General features: G+C 57.1%; 1 protein-coding gene across 2 annotated transcripts in view; it reads right to left on the bottom strand.

Moving 5' to 3' along the window:
• The window catches only part of cilp (cartilage intermediate layer protein, nucleotide pyrophosphohydrolase), an 84,182-nt gene extending 70,113 nt beyond the window's left edge, over positions 1-14,069 (bottom strand). The window contains exon 1 of one of the 2 annotated variants that reach the window (XM_063066261.1): positions 13,976-14,069. The gene's annotated coding sequence lies outside the window, so the exon portion shown is untranslated. The remainder of the gene's footprint in view (positions 1-13,975) is intronic. The other variant, XM_063066259.1, reaches the window with a different exon arrangement.
• Positions 14,070-16,938: the final 2,869 nt, after the last annotated feature.

Below are 16,938 nucleotides of genomic sequence, written 5' to 3'. Positions count from 1 at the left end.
CTCACCCCAGTCCTCCTCACCAGCCTGCAGCAATTGGCCACAGCTCACCCCAGTGCTCCTCACCAGCTGCAGCAATTGGCCACAGCTCACCCCAGTCCTCCTCACCAGCCTGCAGCAATTGGTCACAGCTCACCCCAGTCCTCCTCACCAGCTGCAGCAATTGGCCACAGCTCACCCCAGTCCTCCTCACCAGCCTGCAGCAATTGGCTACAGCTCACCCCAGTCCTCCTCACCAGCTGCAGCAACTGGCCACAGCTCACCCCAGTCCTCTTCATCAGCTTCAGCAATTGGCCACAGCTCACCCCAGTCCTCCTCACCAGCTGCAGCAATTGGCCACAGCTCACCCCAGTCTTCTTCATCAGCTTCAGTAATTGGTCACAGCTCACCCCAGTCCTCCTCACCAGCCTGAAGCAATTGGCCACAGCTCACCCCAGTCCTCCTCACCAGCTTCAGCAATTAGCCACAGCTCACCCCAGTCCTCCTCACCAGCCTGCAGCAATTGGCCACAGCTCACCCCAGTCCTCCTCACCAGCTTCAGAAATTGGCCACAGCTCACCCCAGTCCTCCTCACCAGCCTGCAGCAATTGGCCACAGCTCACCCCAGTCCTCATCACCAGCTTCAGCAATTGGCCACAGATCACCCCAGTCCTCCTCACCAGCTTCAGCAATTGGCCACAGCTCACCCCAGTCCTCCTCACCAGCTTCAGCAATTGGCCACAGCTCACCCCAGTCCTCCTCACCAGCTTCAGCAATTGGCCACAGCTCACCCCAGTCCTCCTCATCAGCTTCAGCAATTGGCCACAGCTCACCCCAGTCCTCTTCACCAGCTTCAGCAATTCGTCAAAGCTCACAGTAGTCCTCCTCATCAGCTTCAGCAATTGGCCACAGCTCACCCCAGTCCTCTTCACCAGCCTGTAGCAATTGGCCACAGCTCACCCCAGTCCTCCTCACCAGCTTCAGCAATTGGCCACAGCTCACCCCAGTCCTCCTCACCAGCCTGCAGCAATTGGCCACAGCTCACCCCAGTCCTCCTCACCAGCTTCAGCAATTGGCCACAGCTCACCCAAGTCCTCCTCACCAGCTTCAGCAATTGGCCACAGCTCACCCCAGTCCTCCTCACCAGCCTGCAGCAATTGGCCACAGCTCACCCCAGTCCTCCTCACCAGCCTGCAGCAATTGGCCACAGCTCACCCCAGTCCTCCTCACCAGCCTGCAGCAATTGGCCACAGCTCACCCCAGTCCTCCTCACCAGCTGCAGCAATTGGCCACAGCTCACCCCAGTCCTCCTCACCAGCCTGCAGCAATTGGCTACAGCTCACCCCAGTCCTCCTCACCAGCCTGCAGCAATTGGTCACAGCTCACCCCAGTCCTCCTTACCAGCTGCAGCAATTGGCCACAGCTCACCCCAGTCCTCTTCATCAGCTTCAGCAATTGGCCACAGCTCACCCCAGTCCTCCTCACCAGCCTGCAGCAATTGGCCACAGCTCACCCCAGTCCTCCTCACCAGCCTGCAGCAATTGGCCACAGCTCACCCCAGTCCTCCTCACCAGCCTGCAGCAATTGGCCACAGCTCACCCCAGTCCTCCTCACCAGCTGCAGCAATTGGCCACAGCTCACCCCAGTCCTCCTCACCAGCCTGCAGCAATTGGCTACAGCTCACCCCAGTCCTCCTCACCAGCCTGCAGCAATTGGTCACAGCTCAGCCCAGTCCTCCTCACCAGCTGCAGCAATTGGCCACAGCTCACCCCAGTCCTCCTCACCAGCTTCAGCAATTGGCCACAGCTCACCCCAGTCCTCCTCACCAGCCTGCAGCAATTGGCCACAGCTCACCCCAGTCCTCTTCATCAGCTTCACTAATTGGTCACAGCTCACCCCAGTCCTCTTCATCAGCTTCAGTAATTGGCCACAGCTCACCCCAATCCTCCTCATCAGCTTCAGCAATTGGCCACAGCTCACCCCAGTCCTCCTCACCAGCTTCAGCAATTGGCCACAGCTCACGCCAGTCCTCCTCACCAGCCTGCAGTAATTGGCCACACCTCACCCCAGTCCTCCTCACCAGCCTGCAGCAATTGGCCACAGCTCACCCCAGTCCTTCTCACCAGCTTCAGCAATTGGCCACAGCTCACCCCAGTCCTCCTCACCAGCTTCAGCAATTGGCCACAGCTCACCCCAGTCCTCCTCACCAGCTTCAGCAATTGGCCACAGTTCACCCCAGTCCTCTTCATCAGCTTCAGTAATTGGCCACAGCTCACCCCAGTCCTCCTCACCAGCTTCAGCAATTGTCCACAGCTCACCCCAGTCCTCTTCATCAGCTTCAGTAATTGGTCACAGCTCACCCCAGTCCTCTTCATCAGCTTCAGTAATTGGCCACAGCTCACCCCAGTCCTCCTCATCAGCTTCAGCAATTGGCCACAGCTCACCCCAGTCCTCCTCACCAGCCTGCAGCAATTGGCCACAGCTCACCCCAGTCCTCCTCACCAGCTTCAGCAATTGGCCACAGCTCACCCCAGTCCTCCTCACCAGCCTGCAGCAATTGGCCACAGCTCACCCCAGTCCTCCTCACCAGCCTGCAGCAATTGGCCACAGCTCACCCCAGTCCTCCTCACCAGCTGCAGCAATTGGCCACAGCTCACCCCAGTCCTCCTCACCAGCCTGCAGCAATTGGCCACAGCTCACCCCAGTCCTCCTCACCAGCTTCAGCAATTGGCCACAGCTCACCCCAGTCCTCCTCACCAGCTGCAGCAACTGGCCACAGCTCACCCCAGTCCTCTTCATCAGCTTCAGCAATTGGCCACAGCTCACCCCAGTCCTCCTCACCAGCTGCAGCAATTGGCCACAGCTCACCCCAGTCTTCTTCATCAGCTTCAGTAATTGGTCACAGCTCACCCCAGTCCTCTTCATCAGCTTCAGTAATTGGCCACAGCTCACCGCAGTCCTCCTCACCAGCTTCAGCAATTGGCCACAGCTCACCCCAGTCCTCCTCACCAGCTTCAGCAATTGGCCACAGCTCACCCCAGTCCTCCTCACCAGCCTGCAGCAATTGGCCACAGCTCACCCCAGTCCTCCTCACCAGCCTTCAGCAATTGGCCACAGCTCACCCCAGTCCTCCTCACCAGCCTGCAGCAATTGGCCACAGCTCACCCCAGCCTCCTCACCAGCTGCAGCAATTGGCCACAGCTCACCCAAGTCCTCCTCACCAGCTTCAGCAATTGGCCACAGCTCACCCCAGTCCTCCTCACCAGCCTGCAGCAATTGGCCACAGCTCACCCCAGTCCTCCTCACCAGCCTGCAGCAATTGGCCACAGCTCACCCCAGTCCTCCTCACCAGCCTGCAGCAATTGGCCACAGCTCACCCCAGTCCTCCTCACCAGCTTCAGCAATTGGCCACAGCTCACCCCAGTCCTCCTCACCAGCCTGCAGCAATTGGCCACAGCTCACCCCAGTCCTCCTCACCAGCTTCAGCAATTGGCCACAGCTCACCCCAGTCCTCCTCACCAGCTTCAGCATTTGGCCACAGCTCACCCCAGTCTTCTTCATCAGCTTCAGTAATTGGTCACAGCTCACCCCAGTCCTCTTCATCAGCTTCAGTAATTGGCCACAGCTCACCCCAGTCCTCCTCACCAGCTTCAGCAATTGGCCACAGCTCACCCCAGTCCTCCTCACCAGCCTGCAGCAATTGGCCACAGCTCACCCAAGTCCTCCTCACCAGCTTCAGCAATTGGCCACAGCTCACCCCAGTCCTCCTCACCAGCCTTCAGCAATTGGCCACAGCTCACCCCAGTCGTCCTCACCAGCCTGCAGCAATTGGCCACAGCTCACCCCAGTCCTCCTCACCAGCTTCAGCAATTGGCCACAGCTCACCCCAGTCCTCCTCACCAGCCTGCAGCAATTGGCCACAGCTCACCCCAGTCCTCCTCACCAGCCTGCAGCAATTGGCCACAGCTCACCCCAGTCCTCCTCACCAGCCTGCAGCAATTGGCCACTGCTCACCCCAGTCCTCCTCACCAGCCAGCAGCAATTGGCCACAGCTCACCCCAGTCCTCCTCACCAGCTTCAGCAATTGGCCACAGCTCACCCCAGTCCTCCTCACCAGCCTGCAGCAATTGGCCACAGCTCACCCCAGTCCTCCTCACCAGCTTCAGCAATTGGCCACAGCTCACCCCAGTCCTCCTCACCAGCTTCAGCATTTGGCCACAGCTCACCCCAGTCTTCTTCATCAGCTTCAGTAATTGGTCACAGCTCACCCCAGTCCTCTTCATCAGCTTCAGTAATTGGCCACAGCTCACCCCAGTCCTCCTCACCAGCTTCAGCAATTGGCCACAGCTCACCCCAGTCCTCCTCACCAGCCTCAGCAATTGGCCACAGCTCACCCAGTCCTCCTCACCAGCTTCAGCAATTGGCCACAGCTCACCCCAGTCCTCCTCACCAGCCTGCAGCAATTGGCCACAGCTCACCCCAGTCCTCCTCACCAGCCTGCAGCAATTGGCCACAGCTCACCCCAGTCCTCCTCACCAGCTTCAGCAATTGGCCACAGCTCACCCCAGTCCTCCTCACCAGCTTCAGCAATTGGCCACAGCTCACCCCAGTCCTCCTCATCAGCTTCAGCAATTGGCCACAGCTCACACCAGTCCTCTTCACCAGCTTCAGCAATTGGTCAAAGCTCACAGTAGTCCTCCTCATCAGCTTCAGCAATTGGCCACAGCTCACCCCAGTCCTCTTCACCAGCCTGTAGCAATTGGCCACAGCTCACCCCAGTCCTCCTCACCAGCTTCAGCAATTGGCCACAGCTCACCCCAGTCCTCCTCACCAGCCTGCAGCAATTGGCCACAGCTCACCCCAGTCCTCCTCACCAGCTTCAGCAATTGGCCACAGCTCACCCCAGTCCTCCTCACCAGCTGCAGCAATTGGCCACAGCTCACCCCAGTCCTCCTCACCAGCTTCAGCAATTGGTCACAGCTCACCCCAGTCCTCCTCACCAGCTGCAGCAATTGGCCACAGCTCACCCCAGTCCTCCTCACCAGCTTCAGCAATTGGCCACAGCTCACCCCAGTCCTCCTCACCAGCCTTCAGCAATTGGCCACAGCTCACCCCAGTCCTCCTCACCAGCCTGCAGCAATTGGCCACAGCTCACCCCAGTCCTCCTCACCAGCTGCAGCAATTGGCCACAGCTCACCCCAGTCCTCCTCACCAGCCTGCAGCAATTGGCTACACAGCTCACCCCAGTCCTCCTCACCAGTCTGCAGCAATTGGCCACAGCTCACCCCAGTCCTCCTCACCAGCCTGCGTCAGCAATTGGCCACAGCTCACCCCAGTCCTCCTCACCAGCCTGCAGCAATTGGCCACAGCTCACCCCAGTCCTCCTCACCAGCTTCAGCAATTGGCCACAGCTCACCCCAGTCCTCCTCACCAGCTTCAGCAATTGGCCACAGCTCACCCCAGTCCTCCTCACCAGCCTGCAGCAATTGGCCACAGCTCACCCCAGTCCTCCAGCTCACCAGCTGCAGCAATTGGCCACAGCTCACCCCAGTCCTCCTCACCAGCTGCAGCAATTGGCCACAGCTCACCCCAGTCCTCCTCACCAGCTTCAGCAATTGGCCACAGCTCACCCCAGTCCTCCTCACCAGCCTGCAGCAATTGGCCACAGCTCACCCCAGTCTTCTTCATCAGCTTCAGTAATTGGTCACAGCTCACCCCAGTCCTCTTCATCAGCTTCAGTAATTGGCCACAGCTCACCCCAGTCCTCCTCACCAGCCTGCAGCAATTGGCCACAGCTCACCCCAGTCCTCCTCACCAGCTTCAGTAATTGGCCAGAGCTCACCCAAGTCCTCCTCAACAGCTTCAGCAATTGGCCACAGCTCACCCCAGTCCTCCTCACCAGCCTGCAGCAATTGGCCACAGCTCACCCCAGTCCTCCTCACCAGCCTGCAGTAATTGTCCACAGCTCACCCCAGTCCTCCTCACCAGCCTGCAGCAATTGGCCACTGCTCACCCCAGTCCTCCTCACCAGCCTGCAGCAATTGGCCACAGCTCACCCCAGTCCTCCTCACCAGCTTCAGCAATTGGCCACAGCTCACCCCAGTCCTCCTCACCAGCCTGCATCAATTGGCCACAGCTCACCCCAGTCCTCCTCACCAGCTTCAGCAATTGGCCACAGCTCACCCCAGTCCTCCTCACCAGCTTCAGCAATTGGCCACAGCTCACCCCAGTCTTCTTCATCAGCTTCAGTAATTGGTCACAGCTCACCCCAGTCCTCTTCATCAGCTTCAGTAATTGGCCACAGCTCACCCCAGTCCTCCTCACCAGCTTCAGCAATTGGCCACAGCTCACCCCAGTCCTCCTCACCAGCCTGCAGCAATTGGCCAAAGCTCACCCAAGTCCTCCTCACCAGCCTGCAGCAATTGGCCACAGCTCACCCCAGTCCTCCTCACCAGCCTGCAGCAATTGGCCACAGCTCACCCCAGTCCTCCTCACCAGCTTCAGCAATTGGCCACAGCTCACCCCAGTCCTCCTCACCAGCTTCAGCAATTGGCCACAGCTCACCCCAGTCCTCCTCATCAGCTTCAGCAATTGGCCACAGCTCACCCCAGTCCTCTTCACCAGCTTCAGCAATTGGTCAAACCTCACAGTAGTCCTCCTCATCAGCTTCAGCAATTGGCCACAGCTCACCCCAGTCCTCTTCACCAGCTTCAGCAATTGGCCACAGCTCACCCCAGTCCTCCTCACCAGCTTCAGCAATTGGCCACAGCTCACCCCAGTCCTCCTCACCAGCCTGCAGCAATTGGCCACAGCTCACCCCAGTCCTCCTCACCAGCTTCAGCAATTGGCCACAGCTCACCCCAGTCCTCCTCACCAGCTGCAGCAATTGGCCACAGCTCACCCCAGTCCTCCTCACCAGCTTCAGCAATTGGCCACAGCTCACCCCAGTCCTCCTCACCAGCTGCAGCAATTGGCCACAGCTCACCCCAGTCCTCCTCACCAGCTTCAGCAATTGGCCACAGCTCACCCAAGTCCTCCTCACCAGCTTCAGCAATTGGCCACAGCTCACCCCAGTCCTCCTCACCAGCCTGCAGCAATTGGCCACAGCTCACCTCAGTCCTCCTCACCAGCCTGCAGCAATTGGCCACAGCTCACCCCAGTCCTCCTCACCAGCCTGCAGCAATTGGCCACAGCTCACCCCAGTCCTCCTCACCAGCTGCAGCAATTGGCCACAGCTCACCCCAGTCCTCCTCACCAGCCTGCAGCAATTGGCTACAGCTCACCCCAGTCCTCCTCACCAGCCTGCAGCAATTGGTCACAGCTCACACCAGTCCTCCTCACCAGCTGCAGCAATTGGCCACAGCTCACCCCAGTCCTCCTCACCAGCTTCAGCAATTGGCCACAGCTGACCCCAGTCCTCCTCACCAGCCTGCAGCAATTGGCCACAGCTCACCCCAGTCTTCTTCATCAGCTTTAGTAATTGGTCACAGCTCACCCCAGTCCTCCTCACCAGCTGCAGCAATTGGCCACAGCTCACCCCAGTCCTCCTCACCAGCTTCAGCAATTGGCCACAGCTGACCCCAGTCCTCCTCCCCAGCCTGCAGCAATTGGCCACAGCTCACCCCAGTCTTCTTCATCAGCTTCAGTAATTGGTCACAGCTCACCCCAGTCCTCTTCATCAGCTTCAGTAATTGGCCACAGCTCACCCCAGTCCTCCTCACCAGCTTCAGCAATTGGCCACAGCTCACCCCAGTCCTCCTTACCAGCTTCAGCAATTGGCCACAGCTCACCCAAGTCCTCCTCAACAGCTTCAGCAATTGGCCACAGCTCACCCCAGTCCTCCTCACCAGCCTGCAGCAATTGGCCACAGCTCACCCCAGTCCTCCTCACCAGCCTGCAGCAATTGGCCACAGCTCACCCCAGTCCTCCTCACTAGCCTGCAGCAATTGGCCACTGCTCACCCCAGTCCTCCTCACCAGCCTGCAGCAATTGGCCACAGCTCACCCCAGTCCTCCTCACCAGCTTCAGCAATTGGCCACAGCTCACCCCAGTGCTCCTCACCAGCTTCAGCAATTGGCCACAGCTCACCCCAGTCCTCCTCACCAGCCTGCAGCTATTGGCCACAGCTCACCCCAGTCTTCTTCATCAGCTTCAGTAATTGGTCACAGCTCACCCCAGTCCTCTTCATCAGCTTCAGTAATTGGCCACAGCTCAGCCCAGTCCTCCTCACCAGCTTCAGCAATTGGCCACAGCTCACCCCAGTCCTCCTCACCAGCCTGCAGCAATTGGCCAAAGCTCACCCCAGTCCTCCTCACCAGCCTGCAGCAATTGGCCACAGCTCACCCCAGTCCTCCTCACCAGCCTGCAGCAATTGGCCACAGCTCACCCCAGTCCTCCTCACCAGCCTGCAGCAATTGGCCACTGCTCACCCCAGTCCTCCTCACCAGCCTGCAGCAATTGGCCACAGCTCACCCCAGTCCTCCTCACCAGCTTCAGCAATTGGCCACAGCTCACCCCAGTCCTCCTCACCAGCCTGCAGCAATTGGCCACAGCTCACCCCAGTCCTCCTCACCAGCTTCAGCAATTGGCCACAGCTCACCCCAGTCCTCCTCACCAGCCTGCAGCAATTGGCCACAGCTCACCCCAGTCCTCCTCACCAGCTGCAGCAATTGGCCACAGCTCACCCCAGTCCTCCTCACCAGCTGCAGCAATTGGCCACAGCTCACCCCAGTCTTCTTCATCAGCTTTAGTAATTGGTCACAGCTCACCCCAGTCCTCCTCACCAGCTTCAGCAATTGGCCACAGCTCACCCCAGTCCTCCTCACCAGCCTGCAGCAATTGGCCACAGCTCACCCCAGTCCTCCTCACCAGCTTCAGCAATTGGCCACAGCTCACCCCAGTCCTCTTTATCAGCTTCAGCAATTGGCCACAGCTCACCCCAGTCCTCTTCACCAGCTGCAGCAATTGGCCACAGCTCACCCCAGTCTTCTTCATCAGCTTTAGTAATTGGTCACAGCTCACCCCAGTCCTCTTCATCAGCTTCAGTAATTGGCCACAGCTCACAGTAGTCCTCCTCACCAGCCTGCAGCAATTGGCCACAGCTCACCCCAGTCCTCCTCACCAGCTTCAGCAATTGGCCACAGCTCACCCCAGTCCTCCTCACCAGCCTGCAGCAATTGGCCACAGCTCACCCCAGTCCTCCTCACCAGCTTCAGCAATTGGCCACAGCTCACCCCAGTCCTCCTCACCAGCTTCAGCAATTGGCCACAGCTCACCCCAGTCCTCCTCACCAGCCTGCAGCAATTGGCCACAGCTCACCCCAGTCCTCCTCACCAGCTTCAGCAATTGGCCACAGCTCACCCCAGTCCTCCTCACCAGCTTCAGCAATTGGCCACAGCTCACCCCAGTCCTCCTCACCAGCTTCAGCAATTGGCCACAGCTCACCCCAGTCCTCCTCACCAGCTTCAGCAATTGGCCACAGCTCACCCCAGTCCTCCTCACCAGCCTGCAGCAATTGGCCACAGCTCACCCCAGTCCTCCTCACCAGCTTCAGCAATTGGCCACAGCTCACCCCAGTCCTCCTCACCAGCTGCAGTAATTGGCCACAGCTCACCCCAGTCCTCCTCACCAGCTTCAGCAATTGGCCACAGCTCACCCCAGTCCTCCTCACCAGCTTCAGCAATTGGCCACAGCTCACCCCAGTCCTCCTCACCAGCCTGCAGCAATTGGCCACAGCTCACCCCAGTCCTCCTCACCAGCTTCAGCAATTGGCCACAGCTCACCCCAGTCCTCCTCACCAGCCTGCAGCAATTGGCCACAGCTCACCGCAGTCCTCCTCACCAGCTTCAGCAATTGGCCACAGCTCACCCCAGTCCTCCTCACCAGCTTCAGCAATTGGCCACAGCTCCCCCCGTCCTGCTCACCAGCTGCAGCAATTGGCCACAGCTCACCCCAGTCTTCTTCATCAGCTTTAATAATTGGTCACAGCTCACCCCAGTCCTCTTCATCAGCTTCAGTAATTGGCCACAGCTCACCCCAGTCCTCCTCACCAGCTTCAGCAATTGGCCACAGCTCACCCCAGTCCTCCTCACCAGCTTCAGCAATTGGCCACAGCTCACCCCAGTCCTCCTCACCAGCTTCAGCAATTGGCCACAGCTCACCCCAGTCCTCCTCACCAGCTTCAGCAATTGGCCACAGCTCACCCCAGTCCTCCTCACCAGCCTGCAGCAATTGGCCACAGCTCACCCCAGTCCTCCTCACCAGCTTCAGCAATTGGCCACAGCTCACCCCAGTCCTCCTCACCAGCTTCAGCAATTGGCCACAGCTCACCCCAGTCCTCCTCACCAGCTTCAGCAATTGGCCACAGCTCACCCCAGTCCTCCTCACCAGCTTCAGCAATTGGCCACAGCTCACCCCAGTCCTCCTCACCAGCCTGCAGCAATTGGCCACAGCTCACCCCAGTCTTCTTCATCAGCTTCAGTAATTGGTCACAGCTCACCCCAGTCCTCTTCATCAGCTTCAGTAATTGGCCACAGCTCACCCCAGTCCTCCTCACCAGCTTCAGCAATTGGCCACAGCTCACCCCAGTCCTCCTCACCAGCCTGCAGCAATTGGCCACAGCTCACCCAAGTCCTCCTCACCAGCTTCAGCAATTGGCCACAGCTCACCCCAGTCCTCCTCACCAGCCTGCAGCAATTGGCCACAGCTCACCCCAGTCCTCCTCACCAGCCTGCAGCAATTGGCCACAGCTCACCCCAGTTCTCCTCACCAGCTTCAGCAATTGGCCACAGCTCACCCCAGTCCTCCTCACCAGCTTCAGCAATTGGCCACAGCTCACCCCAGTCCTCCTCATCAGCTTCAGCAATTGGCCACAGCTCACCCCAGTCCTCTTCACCAGCTTCAGCAATTGGTCAAAGCTCACAGTAGTCCTCCTCATCAGCTTCAGCAATTGGCCACAGCTCACCCCAGTCCTCTTCACCAGCCTGTAGCAATTGGCCACAGCTCACCCCAGTCCTCCTCACCAGCTTCAGCAATTGGCCACAGCTCACCCCAATCCTCCTCACCAGCTTCAGCAATTGGCCACAGCTCACCCCAGTCCTCCTCACCAGCTTCAGCAATTGGCCACAGCTCACCCCAGTCCTCCTCACCAGCTGCAGCAATTGGCCACAGCTCACCCCAGTCTTCTTCATCAGCTTTAGTAATTGGTCACAGCTCACCCCAGTCCTCTTCATCAGCTTCAGTAATTGGCCACAGCTCACCCCAGTCCTCCTCACCAGCTTCAGCAATTGGCCACAGCTCACCCCAGTCCTCCTCACCAGCTTCAGCAATTGGCCACAGCTCACACCAGTCCTCCTCACCAGCTTCAGCAATTGGCCACAGCTCACCCCAGTCCTCTTCACCAGCTTCAGCAATTGGTCACAGCTCACAGTAGTCCTCCTCATCAGCTTCAGCAATTGGCCACAGCTCACCCCAGTCCTCTTCACCAGCTTCAGCAATTGGCCACAGCTCTCCCCAGTCTTCTTCATCAGCTTCAGTAATTGGTCACAGCTCACCCCAGTCCTCCTCACCAGCTTCAGCAATTGGCCACAGCTCACCCCAGTCCTCCTCACCAGCCTGCAGCAATTGGCCACAGCTCACCCAAGTCCTCCTCACCAGCTTCAGCAATTGGCCACAGCTCACCCCAGTCCTCCTCACCAGCCTGCAGCAATTGGCCACAGCTCACCCCAGTCCTCCTCACCAGCCTGCAGCAATTGGCCACAGCTCACCCCAGTCCTCCTCACCAGCCTGCAGCAATTGGCCACTGCTCACCCCAGTCCTCCTCACCAGCCTGCAGCAATTGGCCACAGCTCACCCCAGTCCTCCTCACCAGCTTCAGCAATTGGCCACAGCTCACCCCAGTCCTCCTCACCAGCCTGCAGCAATTGGCCACAGCTCACCCCAGTCCTCCTCACCAGCTGCAGCAATTGGCCACAGCTCACCCCAGTCCTCCTCACCAGCCTGCAGCAATTGGCTACAGCTCACCCCAGTCCTCCTCACCAGCTGCAGCAATTGGCCACAGCTCACCCCAGTCCTCCTCACCAGCTGCAGCAATTGGCCACAGCTCACCCCAGTCTTCTTCATCAGCTTTAGTAATTGGTCACAGCTCACCCCAGTCCTCCTCACCAGCTTCAGCAATTGGCCACAGCTCACCCCAGTCCTCCTCACCAGCCTGCAGCAATTGGCCACAGCTCACCCCAGTCCTCCTCACCAGCTTCAGCAATTGGCCACAGCTCACCCCAGTCCTCTTCATCAGCTTCAGCAATTGGCCACAGCTCACCCCAGTCCTCTTCACCAGCTTCAGCAATTGGTCACAGCTCACAGTAGTCCTCCTCATCAGCTTCAGCAATTGGCCACAGCTCACCCCAGTCCTCCTCACCAGCCTGCAGCAATTGGCCACAGCTCACCCCAGTCCTCCTCACCAGCTTCAGCAATTGGCCACAGCTCACCCCAGTCCTCCTCACCAGCCTGCAGCAATTGGCCACAGCTCACCCCAGTCCTCCTCACCAGCTTCAGCAATTGGCCACAGCTCACCCCGTCCTCCTCACCAGCTTCAGCAATTGGCCACAGCTCACCCCAGTCCTCCTCACCAGCTGCAGCAATTGGCCACAGCTCACCCCAGTCTTCTTCATCAGCTTTAGTAATTGGTCACAGCTCACCCCAGTCCTCTTCATCAGCTTCAGTAATTGGCCACAGCTCACCCCAGTCCTCCTCACCAGCTTCAGCAATTGGCCACAGCTCACCCCAGTCCTCCTCACCAGCTTCAGCAATTGGCCACAGCTCACCCCAGTCCTCCTCACCAGCTTCAGCAATTGGCCACAGCTCACCCCAGTCCTCCTCACCAGCTTCAGCAATTGGCCACAGCTCACCCCAGTCCTCCTCACCAGCTTCAGCAATTGGCCACAGCTCACCCCAGTCCTCTTCACCAGCTTCAGCAATTGGTCACAGCTCACCCCAGTCCTCCTCATCAGCTTCAGCAATTGGCCACAGCTCACCCCAGTCCTCTTCACCAGCTTCAGCAATTGGCCACAGCTCACCGCAGTCCTCCTCACCAGCCTGCAGCAATTGGCCACAGCTCACCCCAGTCCTCCTCACCAGCTTCAGCAATTGGCCACAGCTCACCCCAGTCCTCCTCACCAGCCTGCAGCAATTGGCCACAGCTCACCCCAGTGTTCCTCACCAGCTTCAGCAATTGGCCACAGCTCACCCCAGTCCTCCTCACCAGCTTCAGCAATTGGCCACAGCTCACCCCAGTTCTCTTCACCAGCTTCAGCAATTGGTCACAGCTCACCCCAGTCCTCCTCATCAGCTTCAGCAATTGGCCACAGCTCACCCCAGTCCTCTTCACCAGCTTCAGCAATTGGCCACAGCTCACCCCAGTCCTCCTCACCAGCCTGCAGCAATTGGCCACAGCTCACCCCAGTCCTCCTCACCAGCTTCAGCAATTGGCCACAGCTCACCCCAGTCCTCCTCACCAGCCTGCAGCAATTGGCCACAGCTCACCCCAGTCCTCCTCACCAGCTTCAGCAATTGGCCACAGCTCACCCCAGTCCTCCTCACCAGCTGCAGTAATTGGCCACAGCTCACCCCACTCCTCCTCACCAGCTTCAGCAATTGGTCACAGCTCACCCCAGTCCTCCTCACCAGCTGCAGTAATTGGCCACAGCTCACCCCAGTCCTCCTCACCAGCTTCAGCAATTGGTCACAGCACCTCCGTTTCCCCGGGAAAACCTGCAGAAGCTCAAAGCCCAACACAACAAAAAACAAAGAATGAAAACACTCGGTAGGTCAGGCAGCACCGGTGGAGATAGAAACACTATGTTTTTTCAGGTCAATTACTAATTTAAATCAGAACTCTGGCAAAAGGCCCTTGGCTGGAAACGTTAACTTTGATTTTCTCTTCACAGATGCTGACTGATCGACTCTTCACGTCATCTGTAGCTTCTGGAATCTATGAACATACCGTGCACGTCGCAATGGAAACCATGGAAATACCAGAACCGAGGAAGCAGGCGAAGACAGTCACTGAGTCATCACACACCAACGTCCAGCAAGTCCTCTCAAGTCCAGCCGATGATGGATTTATAAGCAGACAAGAAGCTACATGATGAAAAGGTGCCAAAGATTAATAATCCAGACCCAGAGCACTTCAATGTGTGAAGCTGGAATTTCCAGGGGAGGCTGTGACTGTAACGGCTGGGTGACTGCTTCCATTGGTTCGCTCAGCTGTGAAATCCCACTCACACGAATCACACTGGGCTCTTTAAAGCTGCCGTCACATGTTTCCCATTACAACAGCTTGGAATAACTTTTCGTATCGAAGGATATAACGGGAGCCAACTGATCTGTTTCCAAGACGTTAACAAGTTTGTTCTTCCTGCCAATCAAATAGATCCCTGGGCTCAGCAAGGATTTCCGGGATATAGATCCCCACGGATGATCGCATTCCCATTGCAACCTCGACGCTCGAAACCTGTCTCATTCTCTCAGCACCATCACGAGAAAGTGTGAGACTAGTATAGGTTAAGGGTGAAAGGTGAAATATTTAGGGGGAACCTTTCACTCAGAAGGTGGTGAGAGTGTGGAGTGAGCTGCCAGCGGAAGCCGTGGATGCGCGACCGCAACATTTCGGGGAGGTTTGGTTAGGTATGTGGAGGGGAGGGGGGGAGGGGCGTGGAGAGCAACGGTCTGGGTGCAGGTCGGCGGGACAAAGCTGATGAAGGGTCTCGGCCTGAAACTTCGACTGTCTATTCATTTCCGTAGGTGCTGCCTCCTACATTTTGCGTGAGTTGCTCTGGTTTTCCAGCATCTGCCAGCTTCCTTGTGTTTAAGAGTAACAGTCTGGAATGGAGGTGATGGGCTGAAGGGCCTGTTTCTCTGTCTCTATGATAGGATCGATCTGCACAGACTAGATGGGCTGAAGGGCCTGTTTCTCTGTCTCTAAAGGAAAAGTTATAATGCTCGAGAAGCTGTTTTTTCATGTGTTTTGCCTCTCTCTGTGTTTTGGTGTCCCGTTCAGTGAGAGTGTTGTCACGGAAAAACTCACTCCAGTCAGCAAATTCCAGGAATCCGAAACGTATTGATGTTCCACAAAAGGTGCCGCTGGTCTCGAGGCGGATAAATCCCGATCTCCCAGCATTGGGCTAACTGGGAACATTTTGGGATGGCTGGGAAGGTCCTGCAGGGTCCCCAGCAGAGGGTTTGTGTCTATCTGAGCACGGGAGAAGTACTGGAAGACTGACGAGTGGCTTACGTTCCTTTATTTACCGGGGGACTACAGGCTGGTGAGCCTAAAGCCAGTGTCAGTGCTGTCACAGTTACACTAGTCACTGCCCTGCCCCCTATGGCCAGGGGAGAAATATGGAATGTGGACTTCTTCCAGGGAAACAATCAGTATCCGGCTCCACTCATGGATCTCAGGCGAGTCGACAGCCGCATTTCAGCCTTTTGTGAGCTATTCCTCAGGGTGAGAGGTCACTGGGGTCGCTGGGGAGAGGGAGTTAAGATCTGATCAGGTTTTAACCCGGCTCCATTCCCCACTCCTGTTAACTCTTCTACTGGTTTTCACTGAAATGCCAGACTGATGTCCGACGTGGCAGCTGTATGTTAGCCTGGACAGGAATCTCTGCATCTGCTTCTGACAGCAAAGTTCAGAAGTAGAGCACCACCCTCGTTCCTGTAGAACATAGAACATTGGACAGTGTGGCACCGTGCAGGGAAAACGTCTCTGGCTGTCCACTCGACCTCTGCCTCTTATCACCTTGTACACCTCTATCAAGTCACCTCTCATCCTCCTTCACTCCAGAGAGAGAAGCCCCAGCTTGCTCACGAGACATGCTCTCTAATCCAGGCAGCACCCTGGGATCGTTCCTGTAGAACATAGAACATTGGACAGTGTGGCACCGTGCAGGGAAAACGTCTCTGGCTGTCCACTCGACCTCTGCCTCTTATCACCTTGTACACCTCTATCAAGTCACCTCTCATCCTCCTTCACTCCAGAGAGAGAAGCCCCAGCTTGCTCACGAGACATGCTCTCTAATCCAGGCAGCACCCTGGGAAATCTCCTCTGCACCCTCTCTAAACCTTCCACATCCTTCCTATAACAAGGAGACCAGAACTGAGCACAATATTCCGGGGGGTCTAACCCGGGTTTTATAGAGGAGCAACATTACCTCATGGCTCTAGAACTCAATCCCCCAACTAACAAAGGCCAACACTCCAAACGCCTTCTTAACCGCCCCTACCCCTGTCAACTTGTGTGACAACTCAGAGGGATCTGTGCACATGAACCCCAAGATCCCTCTGTTTCCCCACACTGCTGAATCCTACCATTCACCCCGAACCCAAGGTCAGTCTCCCAAAGGTTGAACTAGCCAATGATTCCGGGATGAATAGCTAATCTTGTCCCAGTATTCAAGAGGGGGACCAGGGATAATCCTGGAAACTATAGACCGGGGAATTTCACATCCAGTTGTAGGGAAATCACTGGGAGATTCTTTGGGATTGGATTTATGAGCATTTGGAAAACCATGGCCTATTTAGGGGCAGTCAGCATGGCTTTGTGCGGGGCAAATCATGTCCTGCTAACTTGAAGGAGTTTTTTGAGGAGGTGACGAGGGTGACTGATGAAGGTAGAGCAGTGGGTGTTGTCTACATGGGTTTTAGTAAGGTGTTTGACCAGGTCCTCACGGGAGGCTCATCCAGAAGATTAAGATGCAGGGGATCCACAGTGATTTGACTGTTTGGATTCAGAATTGGCTTGTCTATCAATGCCAGAAGGCAGTGGTTGAAGAGATATTCGAGCTGGAGGAATGTGATTAGTGGATCTGTGCTGGGACCTCCGCCGTTCATGATGTATGTAAGTAACCCGGATGGAAATGTAGATGGGCAGTTTAGTAAGTTTGTAGATGGTGTAGATCGGTGGTG

Source organism: Mobula hypostoma, chromosome 13 (assembly GCF_963921235.1).
Source record: "Mobula hypostoma chromosome 13, sMobHyp1.1, whole genome shotgun sequence".
Taxonomy (NCBI): domain Eukaryota; kingdom Metazoa; phylum Chordata; class Chondrichthyes; order Myliobatiformes; family Myliobatidae; genus Mobula; species Mobula hypostoma.
This window is presented reverse-complemented; position numbering and strand designations above follow the sequence as displayed.